Genomic DNA, 11,024 nt, shown 5'->3' with positions numbered 1-11,024 from the left:
AACAATGTATAAACCTTCCCTTTTATCTGCAGCCTCACCAGCATATGTTGTTTTTTTACTTTTTGACAGTAGCCATTCTGACTGGTGTGAGACCAGTAGAAAAAGGCATTATGAGAAGTACTATTTTAAACTACCTGAAAGAGCAACTTACACACCAATGCATGTAAACTATGATTTATGGAAGTAAGTGGAGACGGGGAAAAGGAGTTCATTGAATTCATCCCTCCCCACCAGCCAGCTTCAAAGACAATATAACCTGTTACTCCCATTTACACACACCAAGAATGAGTTTGTTGAAATAACTTACAGAAATGACATAATATAAAACACATCACACATTTTGTCTGTGTTTTGAATATCAAAATCGAGATTCCTAGACCATTCTTATTTTTAAAAGTATATACCCAGATTACTTGTAATCATTGGAAAGACAGTGGCTAATCACCCACATTTTGGAAATTAGAGAAATTACCTCAATCAGGACAAGTTCTTAGTGTCACTCGTTTAGTGGCAGATCCATGATAGAGAATGCAATTCTCAGACCAAAGATTATGGTTGGTTCCTTAACTATGCCTTTTATCAGCTGGAGAACTTATATTATAGAGTGGTCATGGGCTTAAGAAAATGTTTACAGAGAGGTTATACATCATATTAAAAAGCTGTTTATCGGGCCATGAATGTGCTATCCACAGAGAAACTATGTTTTGTGGATATGGGAAGGAAAGGAGTAAATAAGGAAAATGCATTGCAAGAAACAATTTGGAGAATAAATGTAGCAAGCACTTACCATTGTAGGCCCAGCCTTAGATATGGTGAAATGAATATTATTTTGAATTAATTCAATTTATTTGCCACATACCAATTTAATCAGCTTCATAGCTTTGTAGTTATAGTAACCTTATATATTTTTCTGGAAATTTTATATCCTGTGGGGAAACATGAAAGATCAATTTACCAAACAGAAAGAAGAAATTATCAAGTCACTATGTCTAGAAACATTTTATTTGAATTTTATCTTCCCATGATTTGCACATAAAAAAGGAATAGAAGGAAGAAGATTGATTTTGCAAGTTTTCCAAAAAATTAAACTTGGCTCTAAGTAAAGTTGGATTTGAGAGAAATGAAAGTATTTTAATCAAAATGGCATATATTAAAAGAATAAACCATGTGTGTGAATTCAAAACTTTGATTCTTACTCATTTCCTCCTTTCAATTAAATTGAACCTGTAGAGCACATAAGGGATAAACTAAGCAAAGTTGCTCCTGAACTGATAATATTACCATATCTACCATTACTAATATTTCTTTAATATTTATATTCTGCCTCTTCAGTTTCCAGACTGAATCACTGTAAAAATAGATGTGAACTGCATGGACATGAGTAGTGCTTTTCTTGAAAGCAATGATCAGTTAAAGACATCCAGAAATCAATATATTTCTCAAAAGCAACTGGTAGAAGAGAAATCCTAAACAATTACTGGAATCCAAGAAGAAAATGAATTAATTTAGGTTTTTTTTCTACAAATACTAGAAACTGTAAGGTCCTATTATCAAAATTAGATTAGGATGGAACGAGAGAGCCACAACTTTAGCCACAAACTTTCAAAATATCCTGCCTCTGGACCATGGAGCGCTTGATAAAATGGTGCATTTGGATACTTTACTTTCTTACAGCGTGGGAAAGACTCACATAAACGGCAGTAAGAAGGATGAGAGATAGTTTTGTTCTGTAGAGTCGCAAAAGCTGAACATCCTCCCTACAAGGTTATTTAGAAGACATCTTGCACTGTTCGAATGCAAAGGAAGGCGAATGACTCGATTCTATGGTACGTAATCAATATTTTGATTTCGACAATGATTTTGGGAGTGGGGTTGATTTTTGATTGCGAGATCTTTCTAGTGTGAAGACAACTGGATTCATCCTTCTGTGACTGAAAGTTACCTTAAATAATACTGAGCGGAAATAGTTGTGTTTCTTAATCTTACAGAAAATTTTACAGTTGTCTGGGGCATAATATGAGAAATCTTACTTGTTTTTCACTTTTTAAGCACTTTAAATGCTGCACTTCTAGTAAAGTATATTCTCACCAGAACTTGCTAATACATTGATATGAAAATATTCCTACACTATCTCAAAGATTAAGATGGAATAGAGATAGTTCATCTTATAATGTTAGACCTACATAGCACCATAATAAATTCATATTTTTAAAATTGAAACGGGGTCTTACTCTGTTGCCCAGGCTAGTTTCCAACTCCTGGCCTCAAGCTATCCTCCCACCTCAGCCTCCCAAAGAGCTGGGATTACAGATATGAGACACCACACTTCGCCAGCACCATAATACCTTTATGTTAAATGTTTATAAAAGCCTTTACGTTATACACTCACACACATACACACACACACACATATAAAATTGTATAGGTTATGTTACATTTTATAAAATACTTTATCATATAAGCATACCAGTAGGACTATATTTGGTATATCATAAATGCTGGTTTTTTTTTTTCATCCTGAATGTAAAAATACGTGTACTGGTGTGTGATTCAACTTATTTAATTCAAATAGGAAAAGAAAAGTTTTTCAAAAAATGTTTGCTAGGTTTGGTTATTTGCCAATAACATTTGGGTAAGATAATTTTTGTGTGTGTTAGTATCCAGCAGGCTACAGAAAGTTTAGCATAGCAGCTACCCAACCCCATAAATGCAATAACGCTTTCCAGATACTATGATAACCAAAACCTCCCACATTTTCAATTCCCTGATCATCCTCTTTTACCCCATTGAGGAGACTGGCTTAGAACAGTGGTTTACAGAATTATGATGCTTTCTACATTTGTAAAAATAAGGCAGTAAGTTGTTGCTTCTCCCATTTCCCTCTACCTCTCTCTCCCTCTTCCCTTCTCTCTCCCCACTCTCCTTTTTATCTTGTTAGAAACTGCTATTGAAAGCATAGTAATAAACAAACATCTTTCTTTCATGATATCTTAGAGGTAGCAAAGTTCTTTTATATGTATTATTTTATTTTATCATTACAATATCTGTATCTGGAAAGCAGAGCATACATTATATTTCTCTGCATACAGGTAAAAAAATAATAAACGAAGGCTCAGAGAAGTTAAGAAACTGTATCATACTGTAGTGAAGTTGAAAAGTGTCTTGTTCTTGTTTAGATTAGTCTTTTTAACTATGTCTGACTAAAATGTTAACATGTTCCCTGTCTTCAAGAAGACAATAGTTTAAGTGGGAAGAAAATTTCAATCAACATAGCTTAAATCCTAACTTTCACTATGCAGACACACTAATATTAACTACAGAAAAATGCTCCCAGATGTACAGCACAGCCTGGCTGGCGTTGTCCATCCTGCCATCGCTGCTGTTGTCTCGTTTGAAGTGAATGCAGTGCTGCCCTCCTGGCTGGTCCTGGCAGAGCGGCTTCACTACCCGCTGGGTCCCCTCACACCAGTGGCTGCTGACCACCGCGGTGAGGGAGAAGGCGAGGGCAAGGCAGATGGGGAGGAGGAGTAGCGCCTGCTGCTGCCTGGCCCTGTCCATGGCTGAGTGAGGTGCGTGGGGCAGGATGAGCTGTGGGGCCCCCTCCTCCTGCCTCGTCACAGTACCTGGGCCTCAGCTCTGCCATCTGGCATCCTCACACAGCCTCCTCTCACTTCCCACTGGGGAACTGCATGTGCTGCCGCACCACATTCAGAGGCATGGAGCTGGGGCACGTTCCCGCCAAGGGTGCTGGCCCTGCCATTCTCCCCAGGAGGTAGGTGTGCAGGAGAGCATTGTTGTTGTTTTTTGTTTTGTTTTTGTTTTTGGTTTGGTTATTTATTTATTTATTTTTGAGATGGAGTTTTGCTCTTGTTGCCCAGGCTGGAATGCAATGGCATGATCTTGGCTCACCGCAACCTCCGCCTCCCGGGTTCAAGCGATTCTCCTGCCCCAGCCTCCCAAGTAGCTGGGATTACAGGTGCCCACCACCACGCCTGGCTAATTTTTGTATTTTTAGTAGAGACGGGGTTTCACCATGGTGGCCAGGATGGTCTCGATCTCCTGACCTCGTGATCTACCCACCACAGCCTCCCAAAGTGCTGGAATTACAGGCGTGAGCCACCACGCCTGGCCAGAGGGCATCGTTTTTAAATTGTGGTAAAACACACATAACATGAAATGAACCATCTCAACTTTTTTTTTTTTTTGAGACAGAGTTTCACTCTGTTGCCCAGGCTGGGGCGCAGTGGCATGGTCTTGGCTCACTGCAACCTCCACTTCCCAGGTTCAAACGATTTTCCTACCTCAGCCTCCCAAGTAGCTGGGATTACAGGTGCCCGCCCCCACACCCGACTGATTTTTGTATTTTTAGTAGAGACAGGGTTTCACCATATTGGCCAGGCTAGTCTCAAACTCCTGACCTCAGGTGATCCGCCCACCTCGGCCTCCCAGAGTGCTGGAATGACAGGCATGAGCCACCGTGCCCAGCCATCTCAACCATTTTTAAGTGCACAGTTCAGTGCATTAACTACGATCACAGTGTTGTGCAGCCATCACCACCATCTACCTCCAGAACTCTTTTCATCTTTCATCATCTGTACCCATCGCACAACTCCCATTGCCCTTCCTCCCACCCTTGGCAACCACCATTCTTCTCTCTGACTTTATGAATTTGACTACTCTAGGTACTTCCTGTAAGTGGACTCATACAGTGTCTGTCCCTTTGTGACTGACTGACTTCACTTAGCATAATGTCCTCAAGCTTCATGCATGTCATAGCATGTGTCAGAATGTCCTTCCTTTTTCAAGGCAGAATAATATTCCCTGTGTTTATTGGATCACATTTTGTTTATCTATTCAGACACCTGGGTTGCTTCCACCTTTTGGCTGTTGTGGAGGATGCTGGTTTTGATGGAAGACCAGGGGCTGTTAGGGTGGCTGTCTTGGTGAGACAGCCTCACCCTTGCCTTTTGCATGGAGTAGGGTCCTCATTGCTGGATTCCAGAATCAGGGAATCCCAAGGACTTCATAGACCTATTTCTTGTCCAGCCCTATGTAGAGAAGGACTACAGAAAACAGATGCTTGCTCCAGGGACTCTGGGCAATGCGAGGTACAGGCAGGCTGCCTCAGGGCCAAGGTGCTGTGCAGAATGGGGATGCAGAGTTCTGAGGCAAGGGACCTCAGATGCTAGAAGACAATCCTGGGCACCGTCACTCATGTTAATAGTTTAATACTTACTAATTGCTAAAGGTAACAAAATGTGTAAAATGGTGCTACCATTTATTCATTAAAAAAGCTTGAAAGCCTATTGTTTGTTGGGTGCTAAGCTAGATGCAGACATTACTGCCCATAAGAAATAACTTAAAAAGTTTTTATAATAAAGGCACTTGAAATGTCAAAATATAAGTACATAGATTTGTCAAAGGGCAGAAGAGAAGTAGAAAGAAAAGAAAGTAGTTTCAAACATGTTATTGTAATGAAACCTCATTTATATCCACCATGTTTAAAACGAATATATTTTTAGTATTAACGTATAAGTACACATCTATAACTTTTTTTACAAAGTCAGGCAGTAAAATATAGGGTTATTCTGATAAACATAACTTACAAAATTGGCATAAAGGATAACAATTGCAGTCAGTTTATCATTCTAGCTCCATAATTCAGCATTTTTCTGAGTTTTATTTTGGGTAAATGATTTTAAGAAAATAAAATTCATATAGATAAGACATGACAAATGGCATCAGTCATTTTGTAGCTTATTTTTAAATTTTAATATGTTCTTTACTCAGAATCTTGAAAGAATACTGAGAATATATATATATATACACACACACACACACATAGACTCTCACACCTAATTAGATTAAAATGGCTAACAATTCAGCATATTCTTAGTGAATTCTATCAGTAAATACCTTTCTAAATCAAATAAAATTTGTTTTTGGTAGAAAATTATCAAATGTATACGTTAACTCTTTGAGATATTCAAAATTTTCCTTAAAAGAAAATGAGGATAATCTAAGTACCAGTTACTGTTAATATTTGCTGGAAAATGTCTAATCATATTTACTTTGTCTTGCTTATGAAACCTATAATTTAATTGTAGCTTCATTTGGTCACATTCTCCAAAGTTGTAATATGGTAACATCAATAACAGAGCAAGCATTTTATATTTCAATATTTAGGTCAGTTTCAAAGTAAAATACAAAGCAACCTATACTTACAATTATGACTAAAATGATGCACCATGCAATATTACTATAATTTACTTATTTATATGTACTTAAAATACATATAGTTTACTATGTATTTATTTGACAGTTAACAGCATATAATGCAATTTTTCACACTCTCTTAGTTTAAAATTTTTCTTCACTTGGCTTCCAGGACAACGCTTTCTCTTGGTTTTCCTCTGATCACATGAATGCTCTTTCTCAGGCTCTGTTTCTCTATTCTCCTCCTATTCTTGATTCCAACAATCAGAAAGCTCCAGGACTCAGTCTTCAGGCCTCTTTTCTCCATATTTACTCAGTCCCTCATTGATCACATCAAGCTTCCTGGCTTCAAATACCATCTACATGTTGATGACTGGCAAAGTTACAGTGCAATAAAGGTCTCTCATCAGAACTCTAGATTCTTTCTGTTTTATATTTCCCCTTGAAAGTCTAATAGACACTTTAAAAAAAGGAGCATGCCCAAATCCAAACTCGATGTTTGCCAATCCTCTTCTCTAGTCATTCTCATCTCAGTTAATGGTAATTCCATCATTTTAGTCAGACTCTAAATTTTGGAATTAGCCCTGACCATCTCTGATGTTTTCCCCAGAGATATCTATGTTTCACTGCATTGCTGCAGATTTCTGCTCAACTTTCATGTAAGAGCAGCCCTTTCTGATTTCCTTAGATTTGCTCCTCATTCATTTCCTGTCATAACTCCATTTCATTTTCTTTATTTTATATATATATATATATATTCATGTGTTTCATAATTTATTATACTTCCCTCTCTTAGCATGTAAGATGTAATCAGACAAAAACAGGGGCTTTGTCTTTTTAGTTCAGGGTTGTAGCCTCAAGTTTAGCACACTGCTTTAAAAATGTTTCTTGAGGCTGAGCGTGGTGGCTCATGCCTGTAATCCCAGCATGTTGGGAGGCTGAGGTAAGTGGGTCACCTGAGGTAAGGAGTTCGAGACCAGCCTAGCCAACATGGTGAAACATTATCTCTATTAAAAAAAAATAAAAATAAAAATAAGCTGGGCGTGGTGGTGCGTGCCTGTAGTCCCAGCTACTTGGGAGGCTGAGGCAGGAGGATCATTGAACCCAGGAAGCAGAGGTTGCAGGGAGCCGAGATCATCCCATGGCACTCCAGCCTGGGCAACAGTGAGACTCCATCTCCAAAAAAACAAAACAAAACAAAACAAAAAAAGGTTCTTGAACACATAAATCATTTGAATGAAGACACAATACTGTGGGTTTTTTTTAAATTTGTAGAAAAGTTAATTTATAAACTAATTTTTCTTCCATTGTACTTTGAAGATTTTAAAGTTTAATAATGTTTATTTTCTTGAGAACAGGATTTATTTTCCTACTGATTTTACTCTCCAGAATTAGGATTCCATATTTTCATTATGATTTATATTCTACAGGAAGGCAGATGTATCGTTAAGACAGCTAAGAGAGCAATATTCTAGAGAAATTCCTGTCCCTTAACTCTTTCAAAATGAAAGACTACATTAATTTACATATCGTCTGAATATGAAAAGGCCTAGAGGTGGTGAGAAGATAATTAAAACCTAGATCTGACAGGCTTGTAGAAGAACAAAGCAATTCTTGTTAAATTGCTATATCATTGTAGTCTGGAGGGGTTAGAGATCTTGATATGATTATTAATATACACACATTTGATTTGTTTTACCAATTACATTGTATAACGCGTGAAAAGCAATACATTTGCTATGAAAAGTTCACCTAGCACCCTTCTAGATTTAGCAGTCATCTCTGATAAGAAAGATTAAGATAAGAAGGTCTGAACTAATACGTGAGAAGGATCCCATAAAAACAATTATATTCATTAGTAATGAACTGTCATTACCATCTAAATTTGTGTACAAAAATTAAATATTCAAGTTAATTTTGTGAGTATCAATATTACTGTGGACATTATTTATCAATATTGATACGTCTCTTATTTTTCAATCCTTTTTAAACATTGTTATCAGTGGCATTATATATAGAAAATATTTTGAGATTTTCTTACATCATTGATTCTAAAATCAATGCACAAAGAATCTTATCACCAACAATTTTTTTGACAGCTAAAATAATTGTATTCATTTCCTGTTGTTACTAGAAAAGTGCTCTTGGAACATTTTTGTGCGCAGAAGTGCTAACTCTAAATGTCTTTGCAAAGAACACTCGCTGAAGGCCATTTGGATTTAGAGTTAACATGAAATATTTGTATTGACTTTCACGCATGTAAAAGATAAATATTATCTAAGAGCTTATTACAATGACGATTATATATAAATATTTGTTTAAAATCAGATACATTTTACAACGTATTTAAACTGGTGGAAGAAATTCCTTCTAACTTTTTAGCAGATATAGGAAGGGAAAAATAACATGGAGCATTCACATGAACAGAACTTAAAAATTCTGAATTTTCAATTCCAATTTATTCCTAACTGTATATTGCTGATGACTTTTCCTTGCGGGGCTTGTAGATTTCTTTTGAGCATCGGTTTCACTGTTTCACTCAGTAGTCAATTTATAAGGAAGATTATGTAAAATGTGACAGATTAAAATCAGGCCAAATGTTAAAGCTGGGTAGAAAGGCCAAAATAAATATAAAAATTATGTCTGGGAGGCATTATAGTGTGTTTTACTTAGTAATGGAGAGAAGTAAACTATGAAAAGGAAAACAGCTGTAAAAGTAATGAATGTTTTACTGAAAACATAAGGTGTTTTCTCCTCCCATTCTCATACCATGGAAACAAGCTGACTCTCAATGAGAATGAATTGCATTCCATTTTAGACTGATGAACAATACAATTCTTTATGCAGTACACCATCAAGCTGTGGAATTCAATTCTGCAATATATCACTGTGGTAAATAGTTTAGCAAAACCCAGGAAAGCATTAAATGTTGCTATGAATAAGAATGACATTTACAGCTACACTAAGTAGGTCAGAAAGTTTAAAGGGCTCTCAGCCCTCTAGCAATGGTGCATAAGGAGAATTTGTGTGAAGGTCAGAAAGTAGTATTCTCTTCTCTGACATTATTTTATATTACTCATGCATTATGGCAAGTTTATGTGGCTCTTTCTTAAAGCTGGGATTTAAGGGTATGTACTTGATTCTAAAAACAAACCTTCAAATATTGTCTTCAAATTATAAATATTTTCATATAAATTATTAATTATACTATCAATGACTGCAAAAATTGTACAAGGTATACTCAAAGAAAAATAAAATATTCTCCCTGTGGAGGAGTAAATGAATTGGAAAATTTCAAGGATGTAGGAATTAGAGAAGGTGGAAATGGCTGAAAAGAACAATATACTTTGGCTGAAAAAATATTTCCTTCTAAAACAGCAAATTTCGATCATAAAAAAGTCAGTTTGACACTGTTACACTGAAGGGGGAATTAATGAATTTTATAAGTATAATGGTCGAAAAATTTATTCTTTTTTCTGGAAGGTAGGATGTAATATAATCCCCCCGCCCTGGGGGGTGGGGTGGGCGGGTTAAGAGAGAACATTAGCTGCTTATCCCTCCTCTGTGCCCAGAGAGGCTTATCTGTGTTCCATCCTTCTACATTCCTTGAGGCATGGTGAGTTCTTGCTTCCCTCCCCAGCGGGGCTGTAATGACACAAGGTTGATAAGCAATTGCTACAAAAGCATGTATTCCCAAGGTTGTAAGACATATGGTGTAACAAACGTAAAAGAGTAATTAACTGCCTTTGTTCTCGCTTCTGCAAGTAGGCTTCCTGCAGCACGTAACTCCCGCCACAAACTGCTTACAAGGTGATTGATCCCTTTGTTCCGGGCTCAGACTTTCTGGACCCTAGTCCAACTGAGTCAGTGATCACCTTAATAATTAAAGGCTCTCCTGAACTCTGCTTGGTCTCTTCTGTCTCTGATTTGTCCCACAACAACATAACTACCTTGGTAATTATTAGTAGTTCCTGATTTGCTGATGATTATCAGAAAAACGAAAGATAAGTGTTGGTAAGGATGTGGAGAAAGGAAACGCTTGTCTACTGTTGGAAGGAATGTAAAATGGTGCAGCCGCTATGGAAAACGATATGGAAGTTTCTCAAAATATATATATATATATATATATATATAGTCCAGCAATTTCACTTCTGGGTGTTTATCCAAAAGAATTGAAGTTAAGATCTCAAAGAGATATTTGCATTCCCATGTACTATTGCAGAACTATTCACAATATCCAAGATGCGGAAACAACAGAAATTTCCATCAATGGATGAATAGATAAAGAAAATGTGGTATATATACAGAATAAAATATTATTCGTCCTTTAAAAAGAAGGAAATCCTGTCATTTGTGACAATATTGATGAACCTGGAGGATATTATGTTAAGCGAGATAAGACAGACACAGAAAGACAAACACTATGTGATTCCACTTATATGAGGTATCTATCTGGAGGAGTCAAATTCATAGAAGCAGAGAGTAGAATGGTGGTTGCCAGCGGTTGGGAGGAGGAAGAAATGAGGAGCTGTTCAAATGGTGTAAGGTTTAAGTTATGAAACATGAATAAATTCTAGAGATCTGCTGTACAATCTAGTGCTTAGAGTTAAAAATACTGTATTGTGTCCCTAAAAATTTGTTAAGAGGGTAGATCTCCTGTTAGGTATTTTTACATCATGAAAAAAATTGAATTAGTAATATAACTATAAAGTAATAGCATGAGAGAATTTTGGGAGGTGATGGAGCTGTTCTGCATCCAGATGGTGGTGGTGGTTACATTATTTTTTTTTTTTTTTTTTTTTTTTTTT

At 36.7% G+C, this 11,024-nt stretch overlaps 1 protein-coding gene across 3 annotated transcripts in view; it reads left to right on the top strand.

Moving 5' to 3' along the window:
- The first annotated feature begins 1,729 nt into the window (after positions 1–1,729).
- DCAF8L2 (DDB1 and CUL4 associated factor 8 like 2) overlaps positions 1,730–11,024 on the top strand; it is a 178,037-nt gene continuing 168,742 nt past the window's right edge. For all 3 annotated transcript variants that reach the window (XM_023202198.2, XM_023202197.2, XM_023202196.2), the window contains exon 1: positions 1,730–1,826. The gene's annotated coding sequence lies outside the window, so the exon portion shown is untranslated. The remainder of the gene's footprint in view (positions 1,827–11,024) is intronic.

This window comes from Piliocolobus tephrosceles, chromosome 12, assembly GCF_002776525.5.
Source record: "Piliocolobus tephrosceles isolate RC106 chromosome 12, ASM277652v3, whole genome shotgun sequence".
Lineage (NCBI taxonomy): Eukaryota > Metazoa > Chordata > Mammalia > Primates > Cercopithecidae > Piliocolobus > Piliocolobus tephrosceles.
The sequence above is the reverse complement of the archived record's forward strand: the minus strand, read 5'-3'. Positions and strand labels throughout refer to the sequence as shown.